This window comes from Phyllobates terribilis, unplaced genomic scaffold, assembly GCF_046119375.1.
Source record: "Phyllobates terribilis strain yellow unplaced genomic scaffold, ASM4611937v1 Scaffold_2__4_contigs__length_985480577, whole genome shotgun sequence".
In the NCBI taxonomy this organism is placed as follows: Eukaryota; Metazoa; Chordata; class Amphibia; order Anura; family Dendrobatidae; genus Phyllobates; species Phyllobates terribilis.
The window spans coordinates 581,462,050-581,478,394 of record NW_027362762.1 but is presented as its reverse complement, the minus strand read 5'-3'; the positions used below and the strand labels follow the sequence as shown (position 1 = coordinate 581,478,394).

Below are 16,345 nucleotides of genomic sequence, written 5' to 3'. Positions count from 1 at the left end.
TGCGTAGGCTGACCTGAATTCCAATGGGCGTGTTGACGCTGGTACTCAACAACTGCCATCTGCTGCTCACATATCCTTTCCAACATCTGCAGCATTGATTTCCAATGTGTGGTCACATTACACACCAGCCGGTGAGCTGGAAGCTGCAAACTCTACTGAAGCACTGTCAGGATGGAGGAAGTTGTAGCTGACTTTCTGAAATAGGCACACATGCGCCGTACTGTCAGAAGCAGCTCAGGCTGATCGGGGTAGGTTTTGAGAAACCGATGAACCACTAAGTTGAGCACATGGGCCAACCATTGTACGTGTGCAAGGTTGCCAAGCCTCAGAGCTGCCACCAGGTTCCGACCATTGTCACACACGACCATGCCAGGCTGTAGGTTCAGCGGTGAGAGCCACAGATCTGCCTGCACTGTTACAGCTTTAAACAACTCGGCAGCGGTGTTCGGTTTGTCACCTAAGCATATTATCTTCAGCATTATCTTCTATCTTGGCTGAGGCCGTGCTGCAGTGCTTCCAGCTTCTAACTGATGTGGTCATTTCGGAGATGGAGGCAGAAGAGGAGGAGGAGGTGCAGGAGCTGTAGCATGTGGGGCAACCCTGAATGACCCAAGGCCAATAATCCTCAGCGTCGGGAGGACGTATTCCGTCCCAGGGTCAGACTGGGTCCTGGCTTCCACAATATTAACCCAGTGTGCCGTCAGTGAGATGTAACAATCCTGGCCATAAGCACTGGTCCACGTGTCTGTGGTTAAGTGGTCCTTCTCAGTAACTGCATTGGTGAGGGTACGGGTGAGGTTCTGGGACCCGTGCTTGCATATGGCGGGGACGGCACACCGGGAGAAATAGTGGCAGCTGGGGACCGAGTACCAAGGGACAGCCGCCGCCATAAGGTTGCGGAAAGCTTCCACCTCCACGAGCCTAAAAGTCAAAATTTCTAGTACAAACAGTTGAGAAATGTGGCAGTTTAGTATTGTGGCCTTTGGGTCGGTGACTGCGTATTTGCACTTACGTTTCAAGGACTGGGGTAGGGACAACTGAACGCTGTGCTGACAAGGACATGGTTGCTGACTGTGATGATTGCAAGTGTGCAATGACAGGTGCAGGGTGGGAGGCATCTTTGCCTGCATCATGGACAGAGGCTTGGCGTGCACGTACAACAGGGGAAGAGGCAGTGGTGTTACCCGCAGACACTGTTTCTGGACCCTGGTGTTTGGCCAAACTACTTGGGTGCTTTGCCGTCATATGCCTGAGCATGCTCGTGGTGGTCAGGCTGGTAGTTTTGTTGCCCCTGCTGATGCTGGCATGGCATATTTTGAAAATGGTCTTTTTCAGTTTAACTGGACTGTCTATAAAAAAGTGCAAGCCTCGGGAAGACCTAGCAATTGGACTGGCAACTTCCCTGGTATTGGTGTTTTGGGGAACAGTTGCCCACCTTGTGTCTGAGGCCACCTCACTGCTTGTTCCTGCCTGTTGTCATGCTATGCCTCCCCCCCCTCTGCACTGCTGTCCTCGCTATGTATGTCACCTTATCAGGTTGAGCCAGTGACTTCATCGTAACCACCTCGTCTTATACATCCACACCCTGGTCCTCCTCTTGACTTTCTGTTTATTGTGTCTCATCATCATCCACCTCTTGCGACAATAATTGACTCTCCCACCGTCACCTTCTTGTGACCATGGCTGCTGAAATAATTGGGCATCGCTACATGCGATCTCCTGTTGCCCTGGTTGAAGCGGACTAAGCGAGAGGCCTGAATCTAAAAATGGAAAGATGAACAAAAGAGCTCTTCGGAGTGTCCAAGTGTGGGACCAGTTGTCTCCGGGCACTTGGCATGGTGGGAGAAAGGAGGATCCGGGTGAGGCATATGTCGAATCCCAGAAAAAAAATCTCCCTGATCAGCACATTCCTCAAACAAGAAATTGCAAAAACAATTGTGCATGCCCTCATCATCTCCCACCTCGACTACTGCAACCTCCTGCTCTGTGGCCTCCCTTCTAACACTCTCGCACCCCTCCAATCTCACCTAAACTCTGCTGCCCAACTAATTGACCTGTCCCCCGGCTATTCCCCTGCCTCTCCTCTCTGTGAATCCCTTCACTGGCTCCCCATTGCCCGGTTCAAAACCCTAACCTTGGCATGCAAAGCTATCCAAAACCTGTCTCCTTTATTACATCTAGTCCTCACCTAGTCTCCCAATACTTACCTGCAAGCAATCCCCAATCCTTTTAAGATCTCCTTCTGTACTCCCCTCTTATCTCCACTTCCCACAATTGCATACAAGATTTCTCCCGTGCATCCCCCCTACTCTGTACCCCAACATATCAGCCTCTCGCCTACTGTTGAAAGAATGTTTCTTAACATTGTTTTTCAGGAAAATATATTTTGGCTTCATTTTTGTATGTTTTATTGTTAGTCCATAAAAGTGGCATAATACTCTGACAACATTGTTCACAGCAGTGACCTAGGAGTCAGAGATGCTTCCAGGGGTCTTCCCCATGCTGTTCCCATATCAATTGAGCACTGTTTCCATCGATTTGGCCAATTTATAGGCCCCCCCCATAACTTTGAGAGGGGGGGGGGTGCCGGAAAAATGCTCGAGTTTCCCATTGACTTACATTGGGCTTGTTGCTTGGGTCGAGCACCCGAACACTACAATTTGCTCGACCCGAGCAACAAGCACCCGAGCATTTTAGTGCTTGCTCATCACTAGTGGATATGTTTTGGACACTCAACTGGCAGACTTTAAATGGAGTATAATATTTTGCAGCTTGCAAAAGATGCCCAGTTTATAACAGCAGTGATATTTGATCACGTCTGATGACCAATTTTTTTATGCAGTGGCGGCATATCGATGCTATTGGTCAATGACCAAATGTGTATATATTTTGAACCCACAACTGGCACACTTTACATTGAGTATAATATTTGGCAGCTTCCAAAACAATCCAGGATTATTACGGAAGTAATATTTGACCTCCTGAGATGATAGACAAGTTTCTCTGCTTACACAATACAGCTATTCAAATTAACCAAATCTGACTGTATGCTGGTAACAAGCAAATGGAGCAGTAAAAATGGTGTATTATATTTCTTTTCACCAAATTCATCAGGATTAAGAGCAAAAAGAATATTATTGGCCCTGATATTTAGGGCTATGGATATGAGTTCCAGCAGCAGAAAAAATGTGCAATGGACCCTATTCTGTACTATACTAGCTCTCCACAAACTCTGCCTAACTAGTGCTATCAGCAGTATTAATATTCGTCAGAAAGAGCCCTTACAAGGACTGTTAGTGTAGATTAATAATTGTGGTGTGGAATCCCTGTTTAAAATAACTGCCAATTCTCTCCCTCGCTCAGCTACAGCTCTCCCTATTCTGCCAGTTTGACCGGTAGACTGTGATGAGCATAGTCTTATACAGACCTGATGATGCTATGGGGCCAGCCAATCACTGTCATGCCACAACCAACATGACTACGGCATTACAGTGACTGTAAGGCAATCCCTGCATGTTAACTGGCAGCCTAATATGCACCAAACATGCAGGGCAGGGACTCGAGCTCCTGCCTGAACATTCAAAAAATACTCTCTGAGTAACGTGCATCTCGAGCACTGTGATGCTCGGGCGAGTTACGAGTAGTAACAAGCACACTCGCTCATCACTAGATAGGACTCATGTTAATGTGTGACTCATTGACTTCTATGGGAGTGTTCAAGAAGAGCCTAGCATGCATAATCTGTGACCTACAGTACAGACCAAAAGTTTGGACACACCTTCTCATTTAAAGATTTTTCTGTATTTTCATGACTTTGAAAATTGTACATTCACACTGAAGGCATCAAAACTATGAATTAACACATGTGGAATTATATACTTAACAAAAAAGTGTGAAACAACTGAAAATATGTCTTATATTCTAGGTTCTTCAAAGTAGCCACCTTTTGCTTTGATGACTGCTTTGCACACTCTTGGCATTCTCTTGATGAGTTTCAAGAGGTAGTCACCGGAAATAGTTTTCACTTCACAGGTGTGCCCTGTTAGGTTTAATAAGTGGGATTTCTTGCCTTATAAATGGGGTTGGGACCATCAGTTGTGTTGTGCAGAAGTCAGGTGGATACACAGCTGATAGTCTTACTGAATAGACTGTTAGAATTAGTATTATGGCAAGAAAAAAGCTGCTAAGTAAAGAAAAATGAGTGGCCATCATTACTTTAAGAAATGAAGGTCAGTCAGTCCGAAAAATTGGGCAAACTATAAAAGTGTCCACAAGTGCAGTTGCAAAAACCATCAAGCGCTACAAAGAAACTGACTCACATGAGGACCGCCAAGGAAAGGAAGACCAAGAGTCGCCTCTGCTTCTGAAGATAAGTTTATCCGAGTCACCAGCCTCAGAAATCGCAGGTTAACAGCAGCTCAGATTAGAGACCATGTCAATGCCACACAGAGTTCTAGCAGCAGACACATCTCTTCAACAACTGTTAAGAGGTGACTTTGTGCAGCAGGCCTTCATAGTAAAATAGCTGCTAGGAAACCACTGCTAAGGACAGGCAACAAGCAGAAGAGACAAGTTTGGGTTAAAGAACACAAGGAATGGACATTAGACCAGTGGAAATCTGTGCTTTGGTCTGATGAGTCCAAATTTGAGATCTTTGGTTCCAACCACCGTTTCTTTGTGCGACGCAGAAAGGGTGAACGGATGGACTCTACATGCCTGGTGCCCACCGGGAAGCATGGAGGAGGAGGTGTGATGGTGTGGGGGTGCTTTGCTGGTGACACTGTTGGGGATTTATTAAAAATTGAAGGCATACTGAACCAGCATGGCTACCACAGCATCTTGCAGCGGCATGCTATTCCATCTGGTTTGCGTTTAGTTAGACCATCATTTATATGTCAACAGGACAATGACCCCAAACACACCTGCAGGCTGTGTAATGGCTATTTGACCAAGAAGGAGAGTGATGGGGTGCTACGCCAGATGACCTGGCCTCCACAGTCACCAGACCTGAACCCAATCGAGATGGTTTGGGGTGAGCTAGACTGTAGAGTGAAGGCAAAAGGGCCAACAAGTGCTAAGCATCTCTGGGAACTCCTTCAAGATTGTTGGAAGACCATTTACGGTGACTACCTCTTGAAGCTCATCAAGAGAATGACAAGAGTAGAGATGAGCGTTGTTCTACTCGAACTGTTCGCCAATCTCAAATTCGAGCTGTTTTGGGCTGTGTTCGAGCCGGTCGGCGAACACGAACAATTTGAGAAAAATTCGGCTGTTCGAGGTTATGTTCGATAACTGTTCGTGCACCAAAATCATAACTGGATTTTTTCTCAGTAATGATGAAAATTAATGTTAATACGCAGTTTGAGTGTACAGCGGGGCGGGGGGAGGGGCAGGGGATGGATCTCTGCAGGAACAATGAAGATCTCCATTTTTTTTTCTCTTTCCCGCATTTGCAGTGGGGAGGTGCAATCTGTCAGCCTATCAGCAGCGCACACACGGAGCGAAGTGCTTTTTTTCACACAAGCAAGGGCATGTGTGATTGGCAGTGTATGTCACATGTCCTTGCCCTATAAGACCAAGCCATTTTCCCCGTCGCCACCATTTTCTCACTGCTGCAGCTGCGTGTTAGACGGCACCGCTGTTGCTGTGTGCGCTATACCTTGTTAATTTCAAGCCAATTTTCGCACAAATATACAGATAGCTTGGGAGTAGGGAATAGTTGTGATTGCAGTCCTTTTAAGGACTAGGTTACAGCATTTCCTACGACTTTTATCAGGCAGGTCTGTGCTCTTAAATAGATAGATTGTGGGAGTAAAGACTAATTGTAATTGGAGTCCTTTTCAGGACTAGGTTACATCAGTTCCTATCAGTTTTTGCCAGGCAGGTCTGTGCCAGTGCTGTGCAAGTTTTTTTCACAGCATTTGGCTGAATCTAGCAAAGCTAATCCTTTTTGGCCTATTGCAGAGTGTGTTAGTCAGTGGAGTAGCCTATCTGTGTTGCAAGATATACCACCTGTGTATAGAATACCAATTTTTTTACTGCACCTAGTGAAGTAAAATCTTTTGGGCATAGCATCATTCTATTAGTCCATCTATACTGACCTCCATCAGGTTGCAAATTAAAAACAATTTTTTTCTGCATCTAGCTCTGAAAAAATATTTGGGCTTCTAGCAGTGTGTGGGACTTGGTCTATTAGTCCATCTATACTGACCTCCAGCAGGTTGCAAATTGAATATAATTTTTTTCTGCATCTAGCTCTGAAAAAATATTTGGGCTTCTAGCGGTGTGTGGGACTTGGTCTATTAGTCCATCTATACTGACCTCCATCAGGTTGCAAATTAAAAATAATTTTTTTCTGCATCTAGCTCTGAAAAAATATTTGGGCTTCTAGCAGTGTGTGGGACTTGGTCTATTAGTCCATCTATACTGACCTCCATCAGGTTGCAAATTAAAAACAATTTTTTTCTTCATTTATCTCTGAAAAAATATTTGGGCTTCTAGCAGCGTGTGGGACTTGTTCTATTAGTCCATCTATACTGACCTCCATCAGGTTGCAAATTAAAAATAATTTTTTTCTGCATCTAGCTCTGAAAAAATATTTGGGCTTCTAGCAGTGTGTGGGACTTGGTCTATTAGTCCATCTATACTGACCTCCATCAGGTTGCAAATTAAAAATAATTTTTTTCTGCATCTAGCTCTGAAAAAATATTTGGGCTTCTAGCAGTGTGTGGGACTTGGTCTATTAGTCCATCTATACTGACCTCCATCAGGTTGCAAATTGAATAAAAAAAATTTCTGCATCTAGCTCTGAAAAAATATTTGGGCTTCTAACGGTGTGTGGGACTTGGTCTGTTAGTCCATCTATACTGACCTCCATCAGGTTGCAAATTAAAAATAATTTTTTTCTGCATCTAGCTCTGAAAAAATATTTGGGCTTCTAGCAGTGTGTGGGACTTGGTCTATTAGTCCATCTATACTGACCTCCATCAGGTTGCAAATTAAAAATAATTTTTTTCTTCATTTAGCTCTGAAAAAATATTTGGGCTTCTAGCAGTGTGTGGGACTTGTTCTATTAGTCCTTCTATACTGACGTCCAGCAGGTTGCAAATTGAATATAATTTTTTTCTGCATCTAGCTCTGAAAAAATATTTGGGCTTCTAGCGGTGTGTGGGACTTGGTCTATTAGTCCATCTATACTGACCTCCATCAGGTTGCAAATTAAAAATAATTTTTTTCTGCATCTAGCTCTGAAAAAATATTTGGGCTTCTAGCAGTGTGTGGGACTTGGTCTATTAGTCCATCTATACTGACCTCCATCAGGTTGCAAATTAAAAATAATTTTTTTCTGCATCTAGCTCTGAAAAAATATTTGGGCTTCTAGCAGTGTGTGGTACTTGGTCTATTAGTCTATCTATACTGACCTCCATCAGGTTGCAAATTAAAAATAATTTTTTTCTTCATTTAGCTCTGAAAAAATATTTGGGCTTCTAGCAGTGTGTGGGACTTGTTCTATTAGTCCTTCTATACTGACCTCCAGCAGGTTGCAAATTGAATATAATTTTTTTCTGCATCTAGCTCTGAAAAAATATTTGGGCTTCTAGCGGTGTGTGGGACTTGGTCTATTAGTCCATCTATACTGACCTCCATCAGGTTGCAAATTAAAAATAATTTTTTTCTGCATCTAGCTCTGAAACAATATTTGGGCTTCTAGCGGTGTGTGGGACTTGGTCTATTAGTCCATCTATACTGACCTCCATCAGGTTGCAAATTAAAAATAATTTTTTTCTGCATCTAGCTCTGAAAAAATATTTGGGCTTCTAGCAGTGTGTGGGACTTGGTCTATTAGTCCATCTATACTGACCTCCATCAGGTTGCAAATTGAATAAAAAAATTTTCTGCATCTAGCTCTGAAAAAATATTTGGGCTTCTAGCGGTGTGTGGGACTTGGTCTATTAGTCCATCTATACTGACCTCCATCAGGTTGCAAATTAAAAATAATTTTTTTCTGCATCTAACCCAGCCAATAGTTTTGGCCTAATACCACAGTTTGGCCACTCAGCTCTGCTCGGTTACCATCCATTGTTTTTTTGTGCAAACAACTCCAGAGTTGTGAATTAGTTAACCACCAAAATGAGTGGAAAAAGGCCTGCTGCTGGTGGAAAGGGGAATAGGCGTGTTGGGAAGGGGAAAAAAGGTTGTGTCCGTGGGGTAGGTGCAGAAGAAAGACCATCTTCCAGCCAAACTAAAATGTCTACTTCTTTTAGCGGACAATGTGATAAGATCCCTTTCTTACGGCCACGCCAATCGCTACAAATTCCAGATGAGGCACAAAAACAGCAGGTGCTTCAACGGATATCAAGTGCTCCTTTAAGTGGGCTCTCCTCCACATCAACTTCAACATCACAAATACTCCAGTTCTCAAAGGTGTCACCCAAATCGCACTTGCTTCCTCACAGCTCCCAAATCTCCAGCTGCCCGTCTGAGTATGAGGTAGAACAGATGGTTGAGTCTGCAGAGCTGTTTACTCATACTATAGCCTGGGAATCAGAGGTCGACTCCAGCGCTTCTGTGAATCCAGACGAGGAAATGATCTGCACTGATGCCCAGAATCTTTATGAGTCGGATCCAGGACCAGACGCAGAAGGTTCTGACCATAATGTAGACCCTCATTCCCAAACTGTAACTCCTGTTGGTGGAGACAATGAGGAAGACGATGATAAGACTCAAATACCTGATTGGAGCGACAACTTTAGTTTTTTGTCAGGGCAGGAACAGGTTGGCTCTGAGGACGACGGGTGTGATAACGCACAGGGTGATGATGATGAGGTCGGAGATCCCACTTACTGTCAACCCACAGTCAGCCATGAGATGAGGTCAGCAGAGGAGGTGGAGGAAGATGCTAGTGACGACGAGGTCAGGTTGCGCCTTCCTGGACAGAGACGTAGTACTGGAAGCACGTCAACAACTGCATCCTCAAAAACAACTCTGCCTCTCACCACAAGTCGTGGTGGCTCTTCAGGTCGCATGGGTGCTAAGCCTTGCATAGCCTGGGCATTTTTTCAGATCGATAAAGATGACCCAACTCGTGTTATCTGTAACATTTGTCAGCAAAAGCTAAGTAGAGGCCAAAAAATACATAGTTTGAGTACTTCATGCATGAACCGGCACATGGACATGAAGCATAAGTTGCAGTGGGAAGCTCAGTGTGCTACAATGCGGTCTAGCCGGCCGGGCCAACCACCGTCTGCCATATCTTGTGCATCCGCGGCCTCTTCATCCTCTGTGACTAGGGGGACAGCAGTCACACCTGTTTTGGGGCGCAGACCTGCCACCTCTTTACCCGCAACAGCCAGCGTGATTGGCAGGTCATCATTTTCTTTGGAGGTGGTAACACCAGCTGGTCTTGAGCGCTGTCCGACATCGATAGCACCACCTTTGGATCAAGGCAACCTAACATGTCCGCCTGCATCTTCCTCACAGACCGGCAGTTTGCCGGGGACACCCTTATCAACCCCGTCTAAGCACAATAGCCAGCCCTCGGTCCCTCAGATGTGGACAAGTAAAAGACCATTTCCTCCTAGCCATGAGAAAGCTAAGAGGTTGAATTTCACCATCTGCAAGCTCTTGGCTACAGAAATGCTGCCTTTCCGCCTGGTGGACACAGAGGATTTTCGAGACCTTATGTCCGTCGCAGTGCCCCAGTACCAGATGCCCAGTCGGCACTACTTCTCAAAGAAAGGTGTGCCTGCGCTCCACCAGCATGTCGCACACAACATCACCGCTTCTTTGAGAAACTCTGTGTGTGACAGGGTGCATTTCACCACAGACACTTGGACGAGTAGGCATGGACAGGGGCGTTACATGTCGCTGACTGGGCACTGGGTAACTATGGTGACAGCAGGACAAGGGGCTGCTGTCCAAGTCTTGCCGTCCCCACGAGTTGTGCGTCAATCCTCTTTATGTCATTTTTCCTCCACTGCTTCTGCCTCCTCAACCTCCTCTCGGTCTTCCACCTGCACCCAAAGCCTGTCTGGTCATGCCACAAGCTTTCTAACTGCGCAGAAGGGATCCTGCACACCTCCTTACTATGCTGGCAGTAGGGCTCAACGTCATCAGGCGGTTTTTACATTGAAATGTCTGGGAAATGTGAGTCACACAGCTGAGGAGTTGTTGTCAGCTCTGGAGAACCAATTTCATGAATGGTTGTCTCCACTGGACCTGAAACCAGGGAAGGCCGTGTGCGACAATGCTGCAAACCTGGGTGCGGCCCTTCGCCGGGGCAATGTCACACACGTGCCTTGTATGGCTCACGTGTTGAACCTGGTTGTCCAGCAATTTTTAGCCCACTATCCCAGACTAGATGGCCTTCTGCAGAGGGCACGGTCGCTGTGTGCTCACTTCCGCCGTTCGCATCCCGCAGCTCAGCGACTTACATCTCTACAGAAGTCGTTGGGCCTGCCACTTCACCGGCTAAAATGCGATGTGCCTACCCGGTGGAATTCAACTCTGCACATGTTGCAGCGACTGTGGCAGCACCGACAAGCCCTGGTGCAATACGTTCTGACGTATAGCCTGGGCCAACGAGATTCAGAGGTGGGGCAAATCACGCTGGAGGAGTGGTCTCAGATCAGGGACCTATGCACCCTTCTGCACAGTTTTGAAATAGCGACGAAGATGTTTAGTGCTGACGATGCCATTATCAGCATGACTATTCCGGTGATTTACATGCTGGAGCACATGTTAAACAGAATTCGGAGTCAGGTGGTGGCACAAGAGGAGGTGGAGGAAGTAGAGGAGGAGGAGTTGTATGCGGAAGGGCTAACATCTGCAAGGTCCAGACGGTCGGCAGCACCAGGGCGGCAGGCATGTGAGGGTGGGGGAGATGATTTTACCAGGGCGCATGGTAGCAGCCAAACTAGTGAGGAAGGTGCAGGAGCCCAGGAAGAAGTGGAGGACGAACTGATGGAAGACTCATCAGATGAGGGAGACCTTGATCACATTTCTGTTGTGCGAGGTTGGGGGGAGAGGACAGAGGAAGGAAGCATGATTGTTACCTCGCCACCAACACAACAGGGACTTGGTGCTCCTGGATGCGCAACACACATGAGTGCCTTCTTGCTGCACTACCTGCAACATGACCCTCGAATTGTGAGAATTAGAAATAATCCTGACTACTGGGTTGCCACACTGTTAGATCCCCGGTACAAAAGTAAATTTGCAGAAATTATTCCTGCCATAGAAAGGGATGCACGCATGCAGGAGTATCAGCAGAGACTGTTGCAGAATCTTACATGTGCTTTTCCACAAAATACCAGTGGTGCACGTAGTGAATCTCACAGTTCCAACTTGCCAACCGTGGGACCGTCAAGTGTTCAGCACTCAAACCGTAACAGAACCACAGTATCTGCTGGTAACATCAATTTTGCGGAATCATTTCACCACTTTTTTAGCCCATCCTTTGCAAGGCCACAGGAGACAAGAAGTCTGACACATAGTCAACGCCTAGAGACGATGGTACAGGAGTATCTCCAAGTAAACATTGAAGCCACGACTGTGTCACTGGACCCTTGCTCTTTTTGGGCTTCCAATCTGGATAAATGGCCGGAGCTAGCCACTTACGCCTTGGAGATCTTGTCATGCCCCGCAGCCAGCGTTCTGTCTGAACGTGTGTTCAGCGCTGCTGGTGGTGTGCTGACAGATAAGCGCACGCGGCTCTCCACTGATAATGTAGACAGACTCACGTTCATAAAGATGAACAAATCATGGATCCGAAACGACTTTTCTACCCCTGTGTCATCCTGGGGAGAGTAAAAGCTTGATGATTGGTTAAAATCACCCTACCAACCGTTTTAAGCTTTCAAATTACTAATCATGTTTATCTGTATCTTGACTGGAAAATAATTTGGGCTTTGTAGCAGTGTGCAGCACTGATCCTATTAGGCCATCTATAATAAGCTTCACCAGATTTAAAATTAAAAATAATTTTTAGCTGCATCTAGCCCGGAAAATAATTTTGGGGCTCCGAGATGCGCAAGACACATAAGTGCCTTCTTGCTGCACTACCTGCAGCATGACCCTCATATTGTCAGAATTCGAAGTAATCATGACTACTGGGTTGCCACACTCTTAGATCCCCCAAACTTTTCGATCAACCTTTTCATTTTAATAAAGACCAAAAAAATGGTCATTTTTGAAATTATAAGCATTAGCAGGTTGTTAGAAACTGAAATCAAACAGTTTTCAACTCAAAACTTTATTCTAGGTGATGTTACATTTTCACATAGGACCCCTTGTTCGAAAGGAGCTTCTGAACTCTCTCGTCCATTGAATTTGTCAGGTTTTGGATGGTTTCTGCTTCAATTGTTTTGCATGAGGACAGAATACCCTCCCAGAGCTGTTGCTTAGATGTGAACTGCCTCCCGCCATCATAGACACTCCTTTTAATGATGCTCCAAAGGTTCTGAATGGGGTAGAGGTCAGGGGAGCATGGGGGTCACACCATAAGTTTGTCCCCTTTTATGCCCATATCAGCCAGAGATGCAGATGTTTTATGTGCAGCATGAGATGGTGCATTATCATGCAGAAAAATGATCTTGCTGTGAAATACACGGTTCTTCTTCTTGAACCATGGCAGGAAGTGCTGTTTGAGAAAATCCACATACATTATGGAGTTCATCTTTAGCGCCTTCAGGGATCCTAAAGGGGCCGACAATCTCTCTCCCCATGATTCCAGCCCAAAACATTACTCCACCTCCTCCTTGTTGGCGCTGTAGCCGTGTTTGCGTGGGGTGTCCATCAACCAGCCATCCTCCACTCCATTCATCTGGACCATCGAGCGCTGCACGGCACTCATCCGTGAACAAAACAGTTTTGAAATCAGTCTTCATGTAATGTTTGGCCCACTGGAGCCGTTTCTGCTTGTGTGAAGTGGATAGAGGAGGTCGACAGGATGGCGTATGCACAGCTGCAAACCTCTGAAGGACCCTGCATCTTGTTGTTCGGGGGACGTTGGAGGCACAAGCAGCTTCAAAAACTTGTCTGCTGCTATGACAAGGCTTTTTTGCCGCTGCTCTTTCAACCTGACGTAATTGCCTGTAGGAAAGAGTCCTCAATTTGCCCTTATCAGCACGCACACGTGTGTACTGTGAATCAGCTACATACTTCTTGATTGCCAAGACACTTCATCCTGATCATCGCACAATGTTGATTGTAGTCATGCCTTGACCTAAACACTCCACAATTTGTTGCTTCTCAGCAGCCGACACATCCTTTTTCTTTCCCATTTTGGCAGAAAATGTAGGCTGCTTAATAATGTGAGAGAGCCTTCTTAAGTAGTCTTGCCTTTCATTGGACACACCTGCCAAACTAATTAGCACAGGTGTCTGCAATTGCTTACAGTGATATAAAGAGCCCTGACACACATCACCATCAATGAGTTTAACTGACAAACAAACAAATTCTTCCCTTATCACTCCTAAACACTTTTTGCATAATAATTTGGAACGCGGTGTACATGTGCTTTTCCACAAAACACCAGTGGTTCACGTAGTGAATCTTACAGTTCTAACTTGCCAACCGTGGTCTGTATGGAATTGTTCAATAAAGGGCCCAAAATTAAGATAACATAGATGGGAGAGGTCTCTATGAATAGGAATTCCTAAGTATTTGATACCCTGTGAGGGCCAGGCAAAGGGAAAGTTGGACTGGATGGAATCCTATATGGATTTAGGGAGGGAGACATCGAGGGCCTCAGACTTCGCTGCATTGATTTTAAAATTTTACCATGTAACAAAGTGATCTATTTCAGCCATAACAGCAGGGATGGATATATGTGATTGAGTGATATATACTAGGACATCATCAGCAAATAGAGAGCACTTGTACTCGGTGCCTCCCACCTCAATCCACCTAATATTGGGGTTATGGCGAATTGATGAGAGCAGGTGCTCCGTCACTAGGATGTATAAGAGAGGGGACAGAGGACATCCCTGCCTTGTCCCATTGGTGATTGTGAAAGGTGATGAAAATGTTCTGACGCACCCCCTGGGCCTTGGGACACCCGGAGCCGGACCCTTTTTGGTGGATGCTGGTGGTTGTAGTCTTCGTGGCGGCGATCCGGTTCCGTGGCTCAGGGCGGTCAAACCAGTGGCGGAACTATTTATGTGGTTTTGATGTTTAAATGTCCGACTACGCCACCCGTGGATTGCGGTCAGAGTGAACCGCCGCTACAGGGCAGACCGCTAAGGCTGGTGTTGTGGGTGCAGCAGAGCGTAGCATAACTCCCCACGGGAGGAGTATAGCCTCAGGGCAGTGTATGCGGAGGATGGGAGTGATGGTGCAGGGCAGCAGTAGTAACGACACGGAGTCAGTGATGCAGTTCAGGGCCTTTACTCACAGTTCTTATTATCCAGACCACGTCTGCAGGTAACGGCTGCCCACGTCGTACTGTGCTCACCAGGTGAGGGGCTCAGACAACTCCCAGATAACTTTGGAGCGCTTCACAGGACCCCCTTTGTGTGTCCTTTGTCTGGCCTTTCTTACCAACACTTCTGTCCGGCTGCCTCGGGCCTCCTCTTGGTAAACTTGGCGCCAGTTTCCCTGACCCTATGTGGTGCCTTCCTAGCGGGTGGAGCAAGGGGCTGCGCCACATAAAATGTCAGAGCCTCCGGTTTCTAGCTGAGGGTCGTTTCCTGCCTCCACTAGTTCGGGGACCGGTCTCCCCCTTTGGCCTGACCCCTCCACGCAGGTGGATTCGGGCGTGCGGTGGCGACTCGCCCGTCCGCACCCCTGGGATCCCTTCATTCCTCGTTCCTGGAGCCTTCTCCGCTCCTCTTCCTTCCTTCTCCCTCTTGCAGGCCTGGGCCTCTGTTACTAGGCCCGCCTCCGGAGCAGAGCTCATGCAGAGCCCCTGCTCCCTGCCACTTCTGCTCAGACTTCTCTGCACTGAACTAAGATGGTGCCCACCTTTTATACTCCCTTCTCAATGCACCCAGGAACTGCTTCCTCCCTGCTCCTGCACTGCAGGGTTCCCCTTCCTCAGTGTTCCCTCCCCCCACTCCAGCCAGGGACAGGGACTGTCGTGCCCATCTCAGGGGCATATTGGTGGCCCTGCCCCACGGCAATGTGGTGTAATGCATGCAGGTGTCGGGTCCTGATCCACACTCCATCCTTATCTGAGAGTGAGATATCACACCTCTGGGTGAGGTGCAATACGTCTGTAGCAACCGAGCCCTCGGTGCTACAGTTCCATTTATCTTCAGCCTAGGTGACGTATTGTGATACAGGGCCGTGATTTTGGCTATAAAAGGGTCCCCTAGACCCCTACCCCAAGCTTTTTAAGAGAATCATATATGGCGTGCCAGGAGACTCTATGGAATGCTTTCTCAGCATCCAACGAGAGTATCTACTTACAAATTTTTAACTGCTTGTAGCCCAGGAAATACTTTGTGCCTAGTAGCAGTGTCTGCTAGTCAGCGGATTATCCCGGCTGTTAAGCATGCTACACCACCTGTAGTTTGGACACTTAATTTTTTCAAAGGAAATGCTTCGGGACCACGGGATACTTAGTGAAGAGCATCAGGAGGCACCCCAAGGCATAGGGGCTGGGACTGGCACTAGGATGCCTTGCGGTGGACAGCCGAGCTCGATCCTTATAAAAGCTTTTTAACTGCAGCAGCTTTAGTGGACGCTACTGGAGCTGGAATTACGCGGCTGCTGGCATGAGACTTGCCCTCCAATAGATCCTTGTAAATGGATTTAAAGTGTATTCATTCAAATTAGAGGGACAATTTAAATTAAAAAGCTTAGAGCTGCCTCCACCACAGGGGGGCTCTCTCGACCCACCAGCGGACAGGCACCAGTATTGGGAGAGGGGGGCTGGCCGTCAGGGTTCACCGCGGCTCTGGCACAAACCCGGCGACACGGAGGTGGCACGGGCAGGAGCGGACTGGCCGTCTCGGCTTCTCACTTTTTGGATTTTAGAAGGGCATGACATGCCTATATCTGTGTCTCCCCCTCCTTTTACTCCTGCACCTCTTTTCTTTTCGCATGACTATATGTACTTGTCACTTTTCCATGTGTTAGTTGTGTCTTCTGAGCAGTTTGTCAGCTTTTGGACACCTTTGAAGGTGTTTTCTATGTGTTTCTATGTGTTTTTGTTTGCCTGCCATTGGTTTTAACGGTGTTCGAAGGTGTTCGACGAACAGTTCGGCGAACACACGGGTGTTCGACGAACCGAACCGAACTCGAACACTACGGGGGTGGCTCAACACTAGACAAGAGTCTGCAAAGCAGTCATCAAAGCAAAATGTGGCTACTTTGAAGAACCTAGAATATAAGACATATT

General features: G+C 46.8%; 1 protein-coding gene across 2 annotated transcripts in view; it reads right to left on the bottom strand.

The window, feature by feature from the left end:
- DEF6 (DEF6 guanine nucleotide exchange factor) overlaps window positions 1–16,345 on the bottom strand; it is a 554,612-nt gene that overhangs the window by 383,483 nt on the left and 154,784 nt on the right. The window lies entirely within an intron of this gene.